Below are 17015 nucleotides of genomic sequence, written 5' to 3'. Positions count from 1 at the left end.
GGAAGCACCTGGCTCCTGCCTTTGGATCAGCGCAGTGCGCCGGCTGCGGCGGCCATTGGAGGATGAACCAATGGCAAAAGGAAGACCTTTCTCTCTGTCTCTCTCTCTCACTGTCCACTCTGCCTGTCAAAAAGAAAAAAAAAAAAAGAAAAAAAAAGAAGCCTTTGTCATGAGACTACACATAGAAGAAAGTTTTCAGGAACACAAGAACATTGAAGAAATGTACAAAAGTGGCAGAGCCAACAGTACAGAAATACTTTAAAAAAATCTGTGAAAAAACTGATTTAAAAATACAAAAATATTTTGAAATTCATACACAGCTTTCTCCAATAGAAATTTTTCATGAATTCTTTTAGAACCTAGGAATCATAAGCCAGGTAGAGATTTTTCTAAAATATTTTTACTCGTATTTTTAAGATATATTTTAGTTCAAGGATGGAGTGGGGGGGGGGGGGGAGAAGGAGATCTTCCATCTGCTGGTTCACTTCCAAAATAGCTACAACAGCTGGGGCTGAGTTAGAAATCTCCATGGGTCTCTCACATGGGTGGTGGCAGGCACCCAAGAATTTCTAGGATAGTAACTTTTTTTGTAAGCAGAGTTAAGTTTTTAGTAAAACCTAAAATACTTGGGTCATCCAAGCTTTTGCTTTCCCAGGTGCAGCAGCACAGAGCTGGACCAGAAGCAGGACAACTGGGACTCCAACTGGGGCTCTGATATGGGATGTAAATGCACGTGTTACAGGTAGAGGCTGAACCTGTTGTGCCATAACACTGGCACTAAGGCAGATACAGATTTTTTAAAATTACCCTTATTTTCGAATATGGGCAAAATATGGGGGAAAAAAAGTTGAATCCACTATCCACACATTTTATTAAAGAAACTGAAGAACAGCAGATGGCGCCAAAATATCATTTTTGAAAACAGTTACTGTCTTGGGCCACTAGGAATAATTGAAATTCAAGGGAAAACCCTTTACATTAGAAGTAAAAGCTAGAAAAAATATTACAAATTATTCAAGTTTTCATATAATACACCTCCAGATTGATGTCAATAACAATATTTATTTTATTTTATTTTATTTTTTTGACAGGCAGAGTGGACAGTGAGAGAGAGAGACAGACAGAAAGGTCTTCCTTTGCTGTTGGTTCATCCTCCAATGGCCGCCGCACCGCGCTGATCCAAAGCCAGGAGCCAGGTACTTCTCCTGGTCTCCCATGGGGTACAGGGCCCAAGGACCTGGGCCATCCTCCACTGCACTCCCTGGCCACAGCAGAGAGCTGGCCTGGAAGAGGGGAAACTGGGACAGAATCCGGGGCCCCGACCGGGACTAGAACCCGGTGTGCCAGCGCTGCAAGGCGGAGGATTAGCCTGTTGAGCCACGGCACCGGCCAATAACAATATTCTAAAGCAAGAATACTTATTGAAATAACATGGTTAAATAAAATGCAAAAATTGCAACAGACTGGAAGTACTTTATGTTTGACTAAAAACTTACTCTTTTTACACAGAAGTTACTATCCTAGAAAGAGTACTGCCTAATATCTGTAAAACTAAAGTGATTCATATCACTTACTTACCAAGTAATACCAGTGATGGAACTGATTAGCATTTAGGTAATATAAAGCTACTCTTTATAAAAATTATTTTCTTTCTTGATTCAAAAATGTATAAAGGGGAAATATTACAATAAGATACACTCACTAATCTTAAAGTCAACAGTCAACCATAGTTCAAAATATTAAAATGTAAAATATTAAAACAGGGATTTTGGGAACAATGTGTACCAAAGCCAAGATGGTTCAATTTCATGACATCTGGGCTAAGATTAAACTATTCTGCACTGATTAGGGATGAATACAAGGGAAGAAAATTTAGCAAGATTTAAAAGTAATAGATTTGGAGATAGTGCTGTGGCATAATAGGTGAAATCGCCGCCTGCAATGCTGGGATCCCATATGGATACTGGTTTGAGACCCAGCTGTTCCACTTCTGATCCAGCTCTCTGCTATGGCCTGGGAAAGCAGTAGAAGATGGCCCAAGTCCCTGGGCCCCTGCACCTGCTCCTGGCTTTGGATCAGACTAGCTAAGGCCATTGCGGCCACCTGGGGAGTGAACCAGTGGATGGAACTCCCCCCCACCTCTAACTCTGCCTTTCAAATAAATAAATAAATAAATAAATCTTTTAAAAAAATTAGGTTTTGGAATCCATAGGCAGGATGGAGACATGATGGGTTGTCTCCAATGGGGGTGGAGGGTGGGATGATGCTCTTGGCTGAGGCCAAGAATTCTTACAGAACGACACAGTAACCATCCGGACCCGGAAGTTCATGACTAACCGACTACTGCAGAGGAAGCAGATGGTCATTGACGTGCTCCACCCTGGCAAGGGGATGGTGCCGAAGACAGAGATTTGGGAAAAACTGGCCAAAATGTACAAGACGACTCCCGACGTCATCTTTGTGTTTGGATTCAGAATTCATTTTGGTGGTGGCAAAACAACAGGCTTTGGCATGATTTACAATTCCTTGGATTATGCTAAGAAAAATGAACCCAAACACAGACTTGCAAGACATGGCCTGTATGAGAAGAAAAAGACTTCAAGAAAGCAGCGAAAGGAGCGTAAGAACAGGATGAAGAAGGTCCGGGGAACTGCCAAGGCCAACGTTGGTGCTGGCAAAAAGCCGAAGGAGTAAAGATTTTGCAGTGAATTTATCTACAGTGATTGTGCGAATTTTTCATGGGAATTAATAAACTGTAAAAACTTTCAAAAAAAATTAGGTTTTGGATGATTTACACAGAAAAAAGAAAGTACATTTTTTACAAATTCATAAGTGGAGGCCAGCGCCGCGGCTCAATAGGCTGATCCTCCACCTAGCAGCGCAGGCACACCGGGTTCTAGTCCCGGCTGGGGCGCCAGATTCTGTCCCAGTTGCCCCTCTTCCAGGCCAGCTCTCTGCTGTGGCCCGGGAAGGCAGTGGAGGATGGCCCAGGTGCTTGGGCCCTGCACCCCATGGGAGACCAGGAAAAGCACCTGGCTCCTGCCATCGGACCAGCGCGGTGCGCCGGCCACGGTGGCCATTGGAGGGTGAACCAACGGCAAAGGAAGACCTTTCTCTCTGTCTCTCTCTCTCTCACTGTCCACTCTGCCTGTCACAAAAAAAAAAAAAAAAAAAAAAAAAAAAAAAAAAAAAAAAAAAAAAAAAAATCATAAGTGGATGAAATTTCATTCTAATTCCTCAAATGCAAATAAAGAACTAAAGCTCTAAAATGTGATTTATCCGTAGTCCTCAGGTGTTTTCAGGAATGCTGAGTTTATACCTTTCAAGTACTAAACAGAATGTTAGTTTTAATCATTTTGACTTACAATATTTTCAAAGTAATGCCTTTTATATGAACATCCTTAAATGTTAATACTTTCTGTGTTATTCTAAGATCATTCCAATCATGAAATACCCAACTATTTTGTGGTATGATGAAACCTGAGACCCCACATTAGTACAAAGCCATTTTCCAGAAAAAGTGTCCTAAACTTCCGGGTATCTTTAATTTCTCCTGAGTTTATAGAGATTTTGCTTTCATTCTTACTGTCATGTTGTTGTCACTTGTATGGTCAGTTAAGTCTCACAAAGCATCTTCTCTTCCCTGATAAATCTGTAAAATAAGCTTGCAAGATATATCTGTTTTTTTAAAGTAAGGGTAAACAGGTTTAAGAGATTTTTTTTCCAAAAGTACATGGGTTTTAGAACTATCTTATTCTGTTCACTTTTGTTGCTTAGGGTTGTTTCAGATAAATGAGATTTCTGGGAACTTTATTCCAAATAGTTACTTTAAAAAAAAAAAAATCATTGTGCCCTAAGTGGTTAACTCATTTGCCAGAAAGCACACTCCAAAGACTCACCAACAGCAAGGACATTATAAACTGGCTATATTTCAAATGGTTGGCTAATAAATTTAAATGACAATTTTGAATATAAGATTTCAATCCTTATTCTCAATTAAACCTTATTTTACCCTGGAGACTTAACCAAGGTTATTCAAACCATTAGCCTCTTTAGGAGAGATGAAGAGGATAAGTTAAATCACATGGTCACACATGGGGCTGGCATTCTGATGCAGTGGGTTAAGCCACTGCCTGTGATTGCCAGTGTATCCTATGAGCACTGTTCAGCCCTGGCTGCTCCATTTCCTATCCAGCTCCCTGCTAATGAGCCTGGGAAAGCAACAGAAGATGGTCAAAGGGCTTGGGCACCTCCCACTCATGTGAGAAACCCAGATGGAGTTCCTGGCTCTGGCCTGGCCTAGCCCAGACCACTGTGGCCATTTGGGGAATAAACCAGTGCATGGAAGATTTCTCTCTAACTCTGCCTTTCAAATGTCAGTCGTTTTTTTAAGCTGCCACCTGCACAGTTGGCATCCCATACGTTCAAGTCCCAGCTATACTTCCAATCCAGTTCCCTGCTAATCGCCTAGGAAAAGCAGCAGCAGATGACCCAAGTGCTTGTGCCTACCCATGTAGGAGACCCAGAAGAAACTAATGGCTCCTGGCTTTGGCCTGGCCCATTTCAAGATGTTGTGGCCATTCCATCATTGGATGGAAGACCTATCTCTTCCTTTTTCTGTAACTCTTCCTTTCAAATAAATAAATCTTTAAAAAATAATAAAAAGGTCACATAATAACTTCATTCTACTGGAATATGGGGGAAACAAGTTATTTTTAAGTCTTAAATTGGGAAGAACAGCATTTCTCAAACTTAGCTGTATATCAAGGCACCTGTAGATCTTGCAAAAACACACACGTTCTCACTTTAACTCTCATGTATTACATACTGTGACCAGCTTATAATAACCATTCTACCCCATACAATCATTAAGTAATTCCAAATCCCTCAAGGGCAGGAAGATCTAAACTGATCTGGCCCAGTGAGACACAAAAGGTAACTGCTTTTCCGGGATGAGGGAGGCAGCATCTGGGAAACAAGAAGTCCTTTCTTTCCTCTTAGTAGATACAAACAAGGAGAAATAAAGGTTGCCTTATTATAGTAAGCAGCTCATCCTCATTTCTTTTTTTTTTTTTTTTTTTTTTGACAGGCAGAGTGGACAGTGAGAAAGAGAGACAGAGAGAAAGGTCTTCCTTTGCCGTTGGTTCACCCTCCAATGGCTGCCACGGCCGACACGCTGCAGCCGGCACACCGCACTGATCTGATGGCAGGAGCCAGGTGCTTATCCTGGTCTCCCATGGGGTGCAGGGCCCAAGCACCTGGGCCATCCTCCATTGCCTTCCCGGGCCACAGCAGAGAGCTGGCCTGGAAGAGGGGCAACTGGGACAGAATCTGGCGCCCCGACCGGGACTAGAACCCCATCCTCATTTCTTAAGGAGAGCTAATAACACCCAAGCTGACAACTTGAGAAGGGCAAAGCTGCAACCACAGAATATAGGAGACGAAATTCCTTGTCGTGTCAGATTAGTTTTCTTGATGTTTAAAGCCATCTTGAGTCAGATTTAGGTTACTCACGTGCAAAAGCATCTTACAATTTGGAAAAGCTCCACTGCTCAGGATACACAACCAGAGTTGAAAGCCATTGGACTAGAGAAATAATTTAAAATTCAAAAGGAATTAAACAATGTGGAGTGTTGTGAAGAACTGGGAAGGAGAAGGGAAAATAAAAACAAGAACCTAATCCACAGGACAAACTCTTAAGCATAAATTGTATGCAGATAAAATGTATTCACATTTCTAAATATGCAGAATGTATAATCCTTTCACTGGATCCTCCTCCAACAGCAATTATCACAGTATCAGCCATATGAATGCTATTTAATGGTTACAATAAATCTAAAACAATTAGTCCAAAGACTTACAGTAGTTTTTCCATGTTTTCCCCTGCCTTCAAACTGATCTCAATATAAAAATTAAAACCAGCTGGCGCCGCGGCTCACTAGGCTAATCCTCCGCCTTGTGGCGCCGGCACACCGGGTTCTAGTCCCGGTCAGGGCACCAGATTCTATCCCAGTTGCCCCTCTTCCAGGCCAGCTCTCTGCTGTGGCCAGGGAGTGCAGTGGAGGATGGCCCAAGTGCTTGGGCCCTGCACCCCACAAGTACCTGGCTCCTGCCTTCAGATCAGCGCGGTGTGCCGGCCGCAGCAAGCCGGCCGCGACGGCCATTGGAGGGTGAACCAACGGCAAAGGAAGACCTTTCTCTCTGTCTCTCTCACTGTCCACTCTGCCTGTCAAAAAAATAAAAAATAAAAAAATAAAAAAAAATAAAACCAAAACACTGTTGTTGTTAAATTAGTTTAATATGAAGTAGTCTCAAGTTTCAGGAACTGGCATCCTATATGGGTGCTGGTTCAAGTCCTGCTGTTCCACTTCCAGTCCAGCTCTGTTATGGTCTGTGAAAGCAGTAGACGATGGCCCAAGTGTTTGGGCCCCTGCACCCAAGTGGGAGACCAAGCAGCTCCTGGCTCCTGGCTTTGGATCAGCTCAGCTCCAGCCATTGTGGCCATTTGGGGAGGGAACCAGCAGATGAAAAACCTCTCTCTCTCTGCCTCTGCCTCTCTGTAACTCTGCCTTTCAAATAAATAAATACATATTTAAAAAGAGCAAACAGACAAATAATGTTATAAAAATTTTTTCATACCCATTGGTACCACAGGAAAGTTAGTGAGCTAATTATTAAATTAGAAAACTATGTACAAATGTTAGGAATAACATTTCAACAGATCAACAGAAAGCAGAATTAAATGAAAATATAGTTTAATTTCCCCAAGTGTTCTTAAATAGTTCATTAAAATGGCCCTACAACATAGTTACAGAAAATTTAGGTAAAACTGATCATCATTAAGGGCATTAGTTTAATAAAGTATTCTAAACAAAGGGTTTATAAATAGCTCCCATTTTATGAAATATCTGAGTCAAGTTTTATGTTTATTTCAAAGTTTTCCATAGTTTCTATTAGACCTAGTATTTTGAAATTGTGGTACAAAAGTTTTCAAAGGTGTAGGCTAATTTTGAAGAACTATAGCATCCTCCGATAGACCATAGAGATAAATCCAAAGCTAGATTTATGGTTTTGCTTGCAACTTCAAACAAAATGTTAACGTAGACAATGGAATATCTGTGGAAATTTAGTCATCTTTAACTTCACTGATCTCCAGTTTATAAGACATAACTACAGTAAAGAGAATGGTACCTCTTGAGAAAACAAAAATAATGGAAGATACAAGTATCTTTTAATTAACTCATAATTACAAACAGCAAATAGTATAAATAAATAAGCATTCTAGGATTAGTAAGTTATTTATGTTATATACAAATAGCTTCTGTCAAGATAAAGAAAAGTCCACAGATATAAGGTAAATCATTAACTTAATCATTAGGGCAATGGCATGCATATGAATTAGGTATTTTGACTCACCAGTGATGGAAGTTAAAATCAAAAAAACTATTTTGAAGCTTTTAAAAAAGATTTTTTTTTTTTTGAAAGGCAGAGTTACAGCAAGGCAGAGGCAGAGAGAAAGACAGATAAGAGAGATCTTCCATCTGTTGGCTCACCCCCCAAATGGCTACAATGGCTGGAGCTGGGCTGATCCGAAGCCAGGAGCGTCTTCCAGATCTCCCACATGGGTGCAGGGGCCCAAGGATTTAGGTCATCTTTTACTGCTTTCCCAGGCCCTAGCAGAGAGCTGGATTGAAGTGGAGCAGCTGGGACTGAAACCAGTGCCCATATAGGATACTGGAACTGCAAGTGGCAGCTTTTACCTGCTACACCACAGCACTGGCCCCTGAAGATCTTTTATAATCCACATGCATTATTTTATTAATCATATTCCACTTATTATGTTAACACTCTTTCCTTATGTATTATGCCACCATAATTTCAAAGTCAAATAACAATCAAATAGTTAAACAGACTTTGCTTCTGTACATATAAATAAAATACCTGGCTACTCTACCCTAGTTAGAATAAAAATTTCCTTAACTGTAAATGAACAGAGGAATCAGTACAGTTTATCACTGTTATTTATATGCTGAGCAAATATCCAGAATAAAGTCCATATTTCTCAGCCTCTTAATACTGAGGTGGCCATCTGACTAGATTTTGTCTAACGGGATATAAATAGAAGTGTCCCATATGACTTTTTGAATATGTCGTAAAAGAAAGAAAGGGGGCCAGCACTGTGGCATAGTGGGTAAAGCCTCCACCTGCAATGCCAGCATCCCAGTTCGAGTTCTGGCTGCTCCACTTCCGATCCAGCTCCCTTGCTATATAGAAAATGGCCCAAGTCCTTGGGCCCTTGCACCTGTGTGGGAGACACGGAAGAAGCTCCTGGCTTTGGATCGGCTCAGCTTCAGCTGTTGCAACCATATGGGGAGTGAACCAGCTGATGAATCAGCTCTCTTTCTGCCTCTCTGTAACTCTGCCTTTCAAATAATAAATTAAAAAAAAAAAAAAAAAAGAAAAAGAAAGGAAGGCCCTTCTTTACTCTTTCTGCTTCCCGCCAGGTAGAATACAAGAGCATGAGCAAATAGTATAAATAGTATATTTATATATACTATATATACTATATATATACTATATAAGTAGTATATAAATAGTATAAACCATAAAAGTCATGTACTTAAGGATAATGAGCTATAAAATGGGAGCCTAGGTTCCTAATGACATGATAGAACATAAATACCAACCTCAGATTTTTACCTCTAAGACTTTTATCACAACAGAGAGGAATAAACTTCTATACTTTAAACAACAATTGTTTGGGGTTTGTTACTCTGACAAATCTGTTTTTGATAGTCACACAAAGTAAAAATACTCTGTGCATTTGTGTAAAAATCTTTAATACATTTAAGATATCAGTGGAGGGGCCGGTGCTGAGGCGCAGTGGGTAAAGCTACTATCTGCAATGCTGGTATCCCACACTGGCGCCGGTTCCAGTCCTTGCTGCTCCACTTCTGATCTGGTTCCCTGCTAATGTGCCTGGGGAAGCAGTGGAAGATGGCCCCTGCACCCACATGGAAGACCTGGATGAAGCTCCTGGCTCCTGGCTTTGGTCTGGCCCAGCCTTGGCCATTGCTACCATCTGAGGAGTGACCAAGTGGATGGAAGATCTAACTCTTTCAAAAATAAATCTTAAAAAAAAAAAAAAAAAAAAGGCATTAGTGCAAACTACATGGGTTATTAGAGTCAAAAGAATTTGTTCAAATAGCACCTCTGTTACTTAGCTGCATGGTCTTGGGCAGATTACTTAGTCTCATTAAGTCTCAATTCAAGTGTAAAATGGCAGAAAAATACCTACTTCTTAGAATTATTGTATTAAACATAATGAAACGGAGAAAGAAGAAGTAAAAAGGAAAACAAGTATCAATAGTAAGAGATTTAAAAAGATTAGCTAGGAAAGCAAAAATCAAAATGGTATTTTAAAAATTGCAAAATAATATAGAAAAATTAGTTACTTCAAATATGCTCTATCTCAACTTTTATAACATATAACATCTACAAAATGGAATTGTATACATATCTAAAGAGTCTTCCGAATCAAAATTGTATCACAAAAGTATACCAGAAATATCTATAAATCTGAACAAGTTTTCTGAACAACTTTCAGTTCCGTATCTCTTAAAGGAAAAACTATCCCTCTACCCAACATACTTCAATAAAAGCCAGGATTCTCCACAATAAACTTTAATCATCTTTAAACTACTTTTAAGTATACAATACTTTGATAATTCAAAATGTTTTTTGATCTCTGACATCTTTTGTATGTATTCTCAGAGTTGAATTTCTAAGAATAAAGCACTCTGATGAGACTCACAACTTAAAAATAAGAATTACCTTAAAGACTAAAAATTTTCTAATTGTTCTCAGGTTCCAGATTTTAACACAACTTCCTTTAATTAACTGATTTACTCCATTAATTTCATTATTTTTTCTGCACTTTATTGGTACAGTGTGGTAACACTCAGATAGGCTAAGCTGCAGTAATGAATTCTGAAGAATTTTATTATTTATTTGACAGGCAGAGTTACAGATAGTGAGAGGAAGAGACAGAAAGTCTTCCATTCACTGGTTCACTCCCCAAACGGCCACAACAGCTGGAGCTGTGCTGATCCAAAGCCAGGGGCTTCCTCTGGGTCTCCCACGCGGGGGCAGGGTCCCAAGCACCCTGGGCCATCTTCTACTGTCTTCCTGGTCCAGCTGTCTGCTATGGCCTAGGAAGAGGAGCAGCCTAGGGACTAGAATTGGCACTCATATGTGATGCCGGTGCTGCAGGTGGAGGATTAACGTACTGTGCCACAGTGCTGGCCTCACAGTAATGAATTCTTAAAATTCTTTAGCTTAAAACAGTATTTCTTATTCACTTTATGTGTTTATTAAAGTTGGTAAAGGACTTTGCTGTGTAGAATCATCTTCCTCTGAAGTTAGGCTTATGAACAGCCTCTTTCTCTGAAACACTCCTAGTAGAAGCAGCCAAAAGAAGAGTTCTGTAAGTCCTCGTAGCGACAATTAAATGATTCTCCTGAAAACAACAACTCACTGCCACTCACAACTCTTTTGTCAGATACCTGTGTTCCATGTCAATGCTCACCAAAGGATGTTATCAGCAGATTTTAATATAGGATAACCCACTATACACATACAAGTCAGCTCTTTCCCCTTGCCACCCTGTGATTGCCCAATGGGTTCATGAACAAGGCAGCTATAGTGACAAGGATGAAGGTTGTGTAACTTGGACTTCCACTCATTGAGAATGATTCAGCTATGGTTGCTGCTCAGAGTCCAATATGGCGGCAGCAGACTCAGTCCTCAATAGGCCACCATTCCCAGAGTGTTCAGTCAACCACCTGGTAGAAGGCTTGATAACACTGGACCACTTCCAGCAGGATAGGGCAGGATTTGTCTTACTGGAATAGACACCTCACAACACAAGCAGGCAGCAACAGGTTCATGCTCACAGAATTCACCCATTTTACCATATTCCTTGCAATCCTAAAGCAGCTAGTTTCATAGGAAGATTCAGTTACATTGTTAAGCTGGGTAGTAATACCTTGTAGGGGTATGGGAAGGTTCTCCAGAAGACTATACATACTCTGAATCACATCCAACATACAGTGCTCTTTCTTCTATAGCCAGGCTCACAGGTGCAGGAATCAAGGGGTGAATGGAAGTGACACCACTTACTATTTATACCTAGTCACACACAAAGGAATTTTTTGTCCCTGTGAGCTTATGGTCTGCTGTCCTAGAGGTTTAGCTGCAGAGAAAAGCTTCCATTAAGAGACATGAAACTGGATTGCCACTTTGTCATTATGGACTCCTCATGCCTCTGGAGTGACTGACCTGGAATACCAAGAGGCAAGTGGACGGCTACTCTACAGTGAAGGTAAGGAAGAGTATTTCTGGAATACAGGGGACTCTCTAGGGCAGGAGTGAGGAAACGTCCAGACCATGAAATCATTTGGTCTGACCCTGCCAAGGCAACTACAATTCAATAAATCTATAGCAGTTAGGACACAATTCAGAAAATCTATAGCATGCTCATTTTTAAGTTGATAATTTTGTATGGTCCACAAATGACATTATAAATATCCAAATGGCCCTTGGCAGAAAAAAAGGTTCCCCATCCCTGTTCTAAGGTATCACACTATTTAATTTCATTTTTTAAATCTGAAAGGCAGAGAGAGAATGAGTGCACACATACGAAAGCATTCCCATCTGCTGGTTCACTCCCTAAATGTTCACGATGGTTGGAGATGGAGCTGGGCTTGAACCAAAACAAAGGAATTCAATCCAGGTCTCCAGAAAGGGCAGTAGGGACCCAACTACCTGAGCCACTTCTTAGTATTACCATGCCTGTGATAAAAGCAGAAAACTACAAGCCCATATAAGCAGGACTACTAATGGCCTAAACCCTTCAGGAATGAAGGTTTGGGTTACCTCATAAGGTAAAGAAACACAACTAGTTGAGGAATGTGTATGTATATAACATAAATAGCAAATATCTTTTTCTTCCTTCTTGTGTAACATAAGATACATCAACTTTATATGATAGTATTTCAGTATTGTTAACTTTATATCATAGTATTTAAGCTGAAGTTATCAAGGAGTAAACATCATCCAGGGCTTTGCATCCTCTTCTGGGAAAAGGGTTACTGAGCTTTTGGTATGCAAGACAGTTATAGGCTGAAGTATAACTTTGCCTTTATTTGGAGATTGAGTATGGTTAAAGGAGAGACACATGAGGGCCAAACTAACAGAAGGGAGATGTGTGATGGTTAATTTTACCTGTCAGCTTCAGAGTGATTTTGTATGAGATTATATTGATGAACTTTTGAATAAACAGATTATCCTCCGTGATGTAAGTATATTTCATCCAATCAGCTGAGTGCTTGAATACAACAAAAAGATTGGCCTTCCCAAGCAAGAAGGAATTCTCTATTCGACTGACTTTAGAGTTCACGTACACCGCTGACTTTCCTGGGCCTCAAGCTTGCTAGTCTGTACTGTATGTAGACTTTTTGGACTTCACAGTCTCCAAAGCTGCTTAAGCCAATTCCTTATAAATCAAGTTATATATAATTTATGTATCTTTATTATACATAGGGGTAGATACATCTTATTGGTTCTGTTTCTTTGGAGAGCTCTAATATACCATTTTTAATTTATATGTATGCTGTTACTGCCTTTTTTTTTTTTTTTTTAAGATTTATTTATTTAAGAGGCGGAGTTACTTCTCAAATGATCACAGCAGCCAGAGCTGGGCCAATCCGAAGCCAGGAGCTTCATTCAGGTCTCCCACATGGGTACAGGGGCCCAAGCATTTGGGCCATCCTAGACCCAGGAAGCTGGATCAGAAGTGGAACAGCCAGGACTCCAACTGGCGCCCATATGGGATGCCAGCACCACAGACAGAGGCTTACCCTACTTCGTCACAGCACCTGCCCCTTCTTTATTTTTTGGCTATGTACTATGTGTACATCTAAAGAGTTGCTTCTGATTGTTACTTAATAGTCCATGTGAGTATGAGTGGAAGGAACTGTGTCCCTGAAAAAGGGTGACAACCTAACTCCTGGTACCTATGAACACGACCTTATTTGGAAACAGGGTCTTTGTAGATCAAAGTTAAGATGAGGTCATTGGGGATGGGCCCTAATCCAATACAACTGGTATTCTTAGGAGGAAAATGTCATGTGAAGACAGAGACACAAAGGAAGAATGCCATAAGGCAGAGACTAGAGTAATGCAGCTGCAAACCAAGGAAAGACAAAGATAAACAGCCACTCACAATCTACGTTTAGGCAAGGAAGGATTCTATCCAGGATCCTCAGAGGAAAACACCATGCTGCTGCTACCTTGTTTCTTTTGGACAGAAAGACTAGAGAATAAATTTCTCTCATGTACCTCCAGAACTGCAAGAGAATAAATTTCTGTTGTTTTAAGCTCCCAGTGTGGTACTTTTTTATGGAAGCTCTAATAAACTAATAAAATGTGTACTCATAAATTTTACCTGTCTACATTGAGAACGACATATGGGACAACCAAACTACTTTCAACTTCCACCACTACAAATAATATGGTAATGAATATGCAAGCCAAAAAACAAAAATCCCCTTATGTATCTCTTAAAATGCCTTGAAATATTTGTCTAGAAATAAAATCACTCCAGAATGGCTGCAGAGAATATATCTATTAACATTTAGCATTAATCAGTGTAGGGGTTTTAGAAAATTTACATCAAAATTCTATGATTCTCCTTCCTAATTGAGGTAAAGTCATGGTCCTTCCCCTTAAGTACTGGCTGTTCTTGATGAATTGTTCCTAAGGAACAGTTACTGACAGCATGCAATTTAGGAGAGACGTCATAAAAGGCACAATAGTTTCCTGTTTGCTCTTAGATGACTTGCCAGGAGAGAAGCTAGATGTCACAGTGTCAGAAGCCTTAAGGATCCACTCAGGCACCTCTATGGAAAGGCCTACACATCAGGGAACTAAAACCTGCTGCTGCTAACCAGGAAAGAACTGGAGAGGCCTCTTGCCAATTGCCAACAGCTATGTGAATGAGTCATTTTGGAAGCAAACATTCCAGCCCCAGACCAGCCTTCAAATGATTACAGCCCAGACCAACAATTTCACAGTAACTTGATTAAAGATCTCGATATAAATCACCCAACTAAGCCCCTACCAGAAACCTAAGCCCAGCATCAATTGGCTAATAAACATTTCTGAGGTAAACAAATTGATTCCACGTTGCACAACAATGAATTTCTAAGGATTTGAATATAAAGTCCTTCCCCACTCTTATGTTAAGATAATCAGTCAATATTTCCTGCTATTACTTTATACAACTATGAAGGATTTCAAAAAGTCCACAGAAAATTCATATTATGAAAATAGGTCTAAATAGATTTCAAAATTTTGTATAAGCTTATAATTCCATTTGCCACAATTTTTTTGAAATTCTCTCATACAGCACCTGCTTTTAGCCTTCTGAGTTTCTCTCATGTTTTCTTTTTCCTGTGTACCATTATCTACTTCTTCTAGTTTGCTTGTTTCCATCCTTCTGTTTTGGCTTGCATCACTCATGTCATAGACTTTCTTCAACTGTCTAGTAATCTCTAGCTGTCCAATCATATATTAGAGTAAGGAACTAAATGCTGTTTAGAAATTCTGTCAGGGTGTGTCATGATGCACTGGGTAAAGTTGTTGCCTGTGACACCAGCATCCCATATGAGCGTCAGTTTGAGTCCAACTCCTTGCCAATGGTTTGGGAAAAGCAGAAGAAGATGGCCCAAGTGATTGAGCCCCTGGCATCCACTTGGGAGACCTACACGAAGCTACTGGCCCAGCCCTGGCCGTTGTGGTCATCAGGGAAGTGAATCAGAGGATGGAAGGGCTCTCTCCATCTAACTCATTCAAAATAGGCCTATATAGGCCTTTTTTAAAGATGTATTTATTTATTTGAAAGAGTTACACACAGAGATAAGGAGAGGCAGAGAGACAGAGACAGAGACAGAGAGAGAGACAGAGAGGTCTTTCTTCCACTGGTTCACTCCTCAATTGGCTGCAACAGCTGGAGCTGCACCAATCCAAAGCCAGGAGACAAGAGCTTCCTCCGGATCTCCCACATGGGTACAGGGGCCCAAAGACTTGTGCCATCCTCTACTGCTTTCCCAGGCCATAGCAGAGAGCTGGATTGAAGTGGCGCAGCGGGAACTCGAACTGGTGCCCACAAGGGTTGCTGGCACTGCAGGCGGCAACTTTACCCACCATGCCACAGCACTGGCCCCAATAATGACATCTTTAAAAAATATTCTGTGTGGGCCAGGGCTGCAGATCACTAGGCTAATCCTCCGCCTGTGGCGCCGGCATCCCATATGGGCGCCGGGTTCTAGTCCCGGTTGCTCCTCTTCCAGTCCAGCTCTCTGCTGTGGCCTGAGAAGGCAGTGGAGGATGGCCCAAGTGCTTGGGCCCTGTACCAGCATGGGAGACCAGGAGGAGGCACCTGGCTCCTGGCTTCAGATCCGTGTGGCACACCGGCCACAGTGCACTGGCCATAGTGGCCATTTGGGGGGTGAGCCAACAGAAAAGGAAGACCTTTCTCTCTGTCTAACTCTTCCTGTCAAAAAAAAAAAAAAAAAAAAAAAAAAAAAAAATTCTGTGTGAGGTTATGATTGGGAGCTGCTCTCCTGAGAGCTGCTGTTATTAAAGTGTGGTCCTGAGATCCCTGGCAGTCATGAAGGGATGACTTTCAGGGAGTGTTAAGGTCAAACCTATTTTCATTATTAATAGACTTTAAGACATTATATACTTTTTCCATTCTTATCTTCTTACAAGTATACAAAGCAGAATTTTCTGGAGGTTGTATCTATGATGTATAATATAATAGGATATTCAGAAACAAGTATTAAAATTCAGTTTCATTAAGTCAGACATGACTTACAAAAATGTTAAAACAATGCTAGTCTAATTTTTTTGTTCTGGAGTTATTTCTCATAAAATCATGCCATAATAACATATATAATAGGTTTATTATTATTTTTAAAACAATAAATTTTGTTTTTATAATATAGTAAATAGTGATGACTATAACCACACTTACAAAGAAATTATTGATGTTTGTAGGGAACCCCAATATCTTTTTTTTTTTTTTAAGATTTATTTATTTATCTGAAAGAGTTACACAGAGAAGGAGAAGCAGAGAGAGAGAGGTCTTCCATCCACAGGTTCACTCCCCAATTGGCTGCAATGGCCGGAGTTGCACTGATCCGAAGCCAAGAGCCAGGAGCAGGAAGGCTCTACCCGCTTCGCCACAGCGCCCACTCCACCCCGCCGCCCCATCCTCAATATCTTTAAATACTTAAAGAGGTCCTGTGATCATGTTTGAGACCTGCTACTGTGGAAAATTAAGTGGCATATAATAAGTTTCGAATCAGTAATGGTTAAGGCTGTAGCTATAGTTTCTAGACAGGTTAGTTCTTCCCAGGGAGTACTTTTCTAAGCTCTGTCTTGGAAGACAAAAATCTATAAACTAGTGTTCAAGGAGGCCAAGGACTTAGCACTGGGGTTCTCACCTTTTCATATACAGACTTTTTTAAGCATCATTTTAGGTTGAAGCCCCTCCCTCATTTGTCTCTGGTATATTTCAATAAGCCTCAGTTTTCTGCTTTTAATAATGAAGAAGCAAATTTCTGGCTGTTTAGGATGTAAGAAGGGAGCCAGAGTCTAACTAGTTTGCTCAAAATTTTAAAACCAGTACTCATGAGTTTTATTCTTGCGCTATATCCACCCTTCAAAGGTATACTGGTACCTCTAATTCCCTAGTCTTTCTGGGGTTCTTCGACATGATTTCCCTTGTTTCATATAGCTATCATTCCTGCAGGTTTAATTTCAATTTTATTGGGTACTTAAGTTGCTTATTACTTATCAACTATGTTTGCAAAATGTTGATTTCATTTGTTCCTTTCCTGTTTCTGTGGATTTAAGCCTTTTAAAAGTTATTTTGGAGCAGGAATTCT

At 40.5% G+C, this 17015-nt stretch overlaps 1 protein-coding gene and 1 pseudogene across 4 annotated transcripts in view; one reads left to right on the top strand and one right to left on the bottom strand.

Annotated features, from left to right (window-relative positions):
• Positions 1–17015, bottom strand: part of FBXO11 (F-box protein 11) — a 95125-nt gene that overhangs the window by 46849 nt on the left and 31261 nt on the right. The gene's annotated exons all lie outside the window — the stretch shown is intronic.
• LOC100345060 (small ribosomal subunit protein eS24 pseudogene) lies at positions 2296–2775 on the top strand (annotated as a pseudogene). Its single transcript, XR_016230376.1, has one exon. The product of XR_016230376.1 is annotated as a small ribosomal subunit protein eS24 pseudogene (transcript).

The sequence above is a fragment of the Oryctolagus cuniculus genome, chromosome 2 (genome assembly GCF_051225735.1).
Source record: "Oryctolagus cuniculus isolate XC-2025 breed Fujian yellow rabbit chromosome 2, ASM5122573v1, whole genome shotgun sequence".
NCBI lineage: Eukaryota > Metazoa > Chordata > Mammalia > Lagomorpha > Leporidae > Oryctolagus > Oryctolagus cuniculus.
This window is presented reverse-complemented; position numbering and strand designations above follow the sequence as displayed.